The sequence below is a fragment of the Nuphar pumila genome, chromosome 2 (assembly GCF_984573655.1).
Source record: "Nuphar pumila chromosome 2, dmNupPumi1.hap1.1, whole genome shotgun sequence".
Taxonomy (NCBI): domain Eukaryota; kingdom Viridiplantae; phylum Streptophyta; class Magnoliopsida; order Nymphaeales; family Nymphaeaceae; genus Nuphar; species Nuphar pumila.
This window is the reverse complement of record NC_143250.1, coordinates 103,375,872-103,381,365: the sequence shown is the minus strand read 5'-3', so window position 1 is coordinate 103,381,365 and position 5,494 is coordinate 103,375,872. Positions and strand designations below refer to the sequence as shown.

At 41.0% G+C, this 5,494-nt stretch overlaps 1 pseudogene across 1 annotated transcript; it reads right to left on the bottom strand.

Annotated features, from left to right (window-relative positions):
* Nucleotides 1-1,648: 1,648 nt before the first annotated feature.
* Nucleotides 1,649-4,178, bottom strand: LOC149846488 (cation/calcium exchanger 4 pseudogene; annotated as a pseudogene). Its single transcript, XR_016430285.1, has 2 exons — nt 3,960-4,178; nt 1,649-3,881 (listed from the first exon to the last, which is right to left on the bottom strand). The product of XR_016430285.1 is annotated as a cation/calcium exchanger 4 pseudogene (transcript).
* Nucleotides 4,179-5,494: the final 1,316 nt, after the last annotated feature.

Here is a 5,494-nt window from a genome sequence, read left to right as displayed (position 1 = left end):
CTCATGAACTGCAAGATGCTTGTCCTAGTACCAACATCCATGCATTTTATAATAGGAAACGGAGATGAAAATTATAGCCTCATTTTGGTACTCAAGGACAATGACAAAATCCAGGCAGAAGCTTTTTTGCAGTGACTAGTGCAGACAAATACACAATGTAGCGAAGCCTATAAATGAGGAAAACCTGCAGAGAAGCATCAGGTAACTCCCATGGTTTCCCACTTTTACCCTAGCCTTGAACTAGAATACACCTACAATCTATTCAACCATGTGGTGACGAACAGATCCAATTGAGTCCATATATAATTACAAGCAACATTCCAATTTAACAAAATTATATGAAGCTCTGGATTCAACACAAAATTGTGTCAGCCTTCGTCTTCCAGAGGGTCATAAACAGGGAAAAGATTGCAGCATCTTGAACAGATAAAAAAACAGAAAAAAGGTGGAACAGCAAAAGAGGAACCCATGAATAAACGCAACAGCCAACAAAAAAATAAAGGCCAAAAGATGTCAAACTAATGCTAACCTCTGGAACCTCCACCTGCTAGAAGTCACCACAGCAGCACCTGTCAACTCATACAAGAACTAACCCTAAAGCTACTCCAACAGAACATTATGTATAATGCCTATAGAGCAGCTGCAAACAGTAGAAAGAAGGGCCATAACAATGAAAATTGGACTACATCAACCATGTGATCACCCAACAATGAAAATTGATTGAATGAGTGTATCCTTAACCACCATGACTTGTTGAGCACACGCATGCAAGCAAACGCATTTCATGTGCTAGGTCTTCAACATCTAGATAGAATAGACGGAAAATATTGGCTACCACGAGGGCACTGAACTCTCTAATTGAGACTCAGGTGCAAGTTTCATTTGATCAATCTGTCCCTACAGATGTGTTCAGAATGGACCGTTCAGTGGGGATCAACCTTTGCATCATGTTTTTCCAATGTAATAACACAATTCTTTGAGGAGTAAAAGTTTGGTATATTGTAGGCCGTTGATTTTTCAACCCCCAAATAAGACCAGGTGCGCACTGAAGAAACATGATCTAAGGGTCAGTCCCTACAAAACCAAACATGTAGATTACATCTGGAGGGTGTGATTTAAAAAATTTTAAAATGTGTTTTTTCCACGAGTTTTCTCGCATAGACAGATTGATAGGTTTGCTATAGCCGAAATGTCTCATGCAAGAAAAAATCAAGAAAACGATGCATGGAACAAATAAACAATCACTTCATATTCGGTCTGATCCTGCAAAGCTAAAATTACAAGAAGTGGAAGCCTCCAAATGCCTGAAATGAAAAAAAAAAGAACAGATTCATGTCACTCTGAATCTATGTAACAAAAACTTGCAGGTGGTATATGTTATCAAAATCTATTGCATTAGACAATGTGAAACCAATCCTCATCACATAAATGGGAGAAGCAGTCGATGTAAGATCACCTTTATCTACAAAGAATGAAGACTGTGTATTAGACTTAATGCTTTTTGAGATATATGACTATGAAAAACTAAAGCAAAATAAAATAAAAGACACAACCTGCTAAAATGCTTTTTCATCTGCTCAAAATTAGACTATATTTAGGAAAAATTTCAACAGGTGAGTGTTACTTATTGAGGTACAATAACCTTTAGTAATGCAAGAAGAAGGATGATGATGATTAGGATACAGTAAACCATGGCAAAATATGAAATCTACAAGAACATCATGATCCCTCCATAAGCTAGATATCAGTTGGAAAGAGTTGCACACTCTAATATGTCCAAGGATACTTGGGGTAGATCCTTCCATGTAAGTGCAAGTATGTAATTACAAAGTATAGCAAACTCTCATGTTTCATTACAAGGTCAATGCAGACCAGCTAGTGATAAAACTCCCATTGCATTGCTGAGTCTTATTGAAAGGAAAATAAAATATAGGATGATAAGACTAACTCCTAACACCTTGCTCGGACGCATGTCATTCCTGAGCAGAACAATGAGAGCCCAGATGAGTCCACAAACAAGAAAAGCCATAGTATAAACCAGGCTGCTGTCTCTTGGAACAATAAATGCTGCAGGCCTATTTGACCATGCTCCAAGAAGCATTGATACCCCTAATCCAACAAGTGTGTTAAACATTGGCCCAGCATAACACCCTGAGAAAGCAACCTGCACACCATCCCCCCCATTCACAGCCAAAGCAACATTTGACATCAAATCCCCCATTGAGTTGCCCCATGCTAATACAGTCAATCCGAGGATTGAAGGGTTGATCCCAAGTATTACACCCAATGCAACTAAGAGAGCCACAAGTTCATTAGCTACAATGTAGAACCAAACGATGCTCATAATAAACCCACCCAAGACCCATGGAAACAAGAATCTCTGGGGTGGATGTTCTGAATCTGTGAAGTAATATGCGATGGTTCCAAGAGCTGAACCAAGAACGGCGCTTATAACATAGACAACCACACCAACTGATGATGCCTTGATTTCTTGGGTATTATAGAGAAATGCTAGCAGGACAGGAGCTAAGGTAGCGCTTGCAACAGCGTACCCTTTAGACCACCTTTCCTCCTCAACAATGGGTATTGTCAATCGTCTTGGCAGTGATAAAGGAAGCTCTAAAACCCAGAAGAATATCTTAGAACAAGAAAACGATGAACAATTATCCTCCTCATCTTCACTCCAACCCCATAAAGGCCTTGGTTTGTCTATCACCTTCTTCATTGACTGATTTGAGTATATGGCAACATTTGATGCCCACATCCATTGAGGTAATGTAGCATACAAATGAGCAACATTATCAGGATATTCCCCAGGTATTTCCACATCCAGCAGCGGACTGAAAATTGAGTCCTCTTCTTCCACCTTCTGGGAAAATATACTTCCTCTTACAGGAAGCAATGGGGTCACCACATCTAAATGCAATTTCCTTGCATGCTTTCTCAGCACCTCATTAGCAGCAACCACAAAAGCATACACCAAGTATATCGAAACAAACGCAATTGCTCCCATTACACTGACCTTACCAACAATCAGAATCAGACCAAGTGAAGCAAGGGTCACTAGGAAGAAGCAGACATCCCTAATAAAGCATCTCCGATCGATCTGAGCCCGATATCCAGAAACACACAGCGACACGGCGCCAACGACAACGCAAGTGACGAAGACGGCACCGCCCAACACGCTGTTAAGACCCACCTCGCCGGTGCCCGAACCCACAAACGCGGCGATACTGGCAAAAACGTCCGGTGCGCCATTGCCGAGAGGAAGAAGCGAGACACCAGCAACCGTGGGAGGCAAATTCAAGAGCCTCGAGAGCTTCTCCAGACAACAGCAGAAGAAGTCCGCCGCTGTATTGCCCAGCATATAGAAGAGGGCGACGAGCCAGACGCCCAAAACCACATAACCAACAAAATGAGCACGCCGACAAGCGCAGTAGAAGAACGTCAGGTAATCGAAGTACCCGCCGGACATGCATTGACGGTTCGAGCGCAAGAATTCGCAACGATTAGAGTACCCTCTATGGACTTTCAATCCCGTGCAGGCCGAGGGATTATCGATCGTAACATTGTTCTTAATCTCCAAACCATCAATGGCAACAGGGCTCGAAGAATTGGCGATCGATTCCCCTCGATTCCTGGCCGAGGTTTCCCTAAGACTTCGAGCGATCAACGAATTCCTTTTCGGAAACCTAATTTCCGAGAATCCGCCGTTCTCCGGAGTCCACCGAGGAGAAGGAGCCATAGGGTTCTTACGAACGTAATTTTCAGGGCTGTACAACAAGAAGATGAACACCAAGGCACACACCGAATTGAAAACCGATCGGATTGGAATCCGACGTCTCCAACTGCTGCTTTCTCTCGGTTCCATATCCCAAACGCTAGAACCCAATAAAGAGAAGATCGAACTCGGAATCAGAAACAACAACCAATTGCATCAAACTACGATCAAATCTTACCTATTTTTCGCCTCCCACGGAATAAGAAACGATGGAGAATTGAATCTCTCAGATCAGAATTCAGGTTTGACGGCGTGAACAACGAAGAAAAGCCCCCAATTTCGAACGCCGAGAAACCCTAGCTTCCCCAATTCAAAGGAAGCTAGAGACAGAGATGAAAAAAGTTGACCGCCTACGTCCAGAACACTTTCGTCCCTCTCACGCGTCTCTCTGCGTCCCAATCTCTTGATTCTTCTGACTTTTAGTCGATAGTATGAGGCGGGAAATTTCGGAGGAGCCTTCTGGTAACGAAGAGAATTTCGTAGCCACAAAAAAAAACGGCCGTATTTTTTTAAATATCGAGATTTATCGCGATATATTTTAATAACGTTGAAGTCAAATTAAATATGAGATTTTTAACCCTTTATTTTCTGATAATTAGTGAAAACCAGCCTTACTCACCAATTTTATTAGCGTAAAACCTTGAGTCAGACGGCTTCAACCTCATGGCAAGGGACACACACCCGTGAGTTTTGAACTCGTGACCAGTGTTGTCAGCATGGGTGCGTAACAGCCTGAATCAGCCTATACATATCGCTAAAAAATCGACACGACACTGACCTGAATCGGCTATTTTTAATAAATGCAATAGCTTAAATTAATTTTTAATATTATTTTAATGGCTTTAACATGTATCATGTTCTGATTAACACGTAATATTTTTTATTACTTTTTGGTCTATTCAGAACAATTCACTTGAGAATCGGTATCGGCCGATTCACCTGAATTATTGGCCAAACGATACAAGTCCGATTCAGATACTGACAACGTTGCTCATGACATCCTGTCAACTTGATGAGAAATGTTGAAAAAGATATAGGTATGTCAAAGGGTTGAAATGTATGCGGACATCTGACCCAAATCCAAATTCAATTAGTCAAATTTGGTAAACAAATTCGGATCTGATTAATAATCAAATTCAAGTTCGGTTAGGGATGGCAGTGTAATATTTTAACAAGTTTTTCAGTATCATGATTTTATTGCAATATTTTCAGAAAACAGTAAGTCTGCCATATGCTATTTATTTTTATAAATGAATTTCAATGCAAAACACAAAAAATTAAATCAGCAATTCAACCCTTGTTTAGCAAATGTCATTGAGGAAAACCACAGGACCTGCATTGGACCAAACGTGGATCTCGACTCCAAGGTGCTGGTACTGGGGTTCGACCAAACCTAGAGCAGGAAGAACCCAAATCCAGATATAATAACATAAATCGAATATATGGATACTTTGGCTTTTTTATATTTTTACAATAAAATATCATATCTTTCATGGAAGCTCGGGCCAAACATGAGTGGTTTGAAACTTAATAAACCATATCCGAGTTCATATACTACCTGTCCCACTGGATTTGAACTGAATAAATATGTGATGTTGAAAGCGCCATTACCAGAACCATTGAAGGAAGAGGAAGCTCAAGTAGTGAAGGAATTATTACTGCCATTTTACCAACAGGGGCTCCGCTTGTCTGGCAGGAGCAGTTAGTGCACAT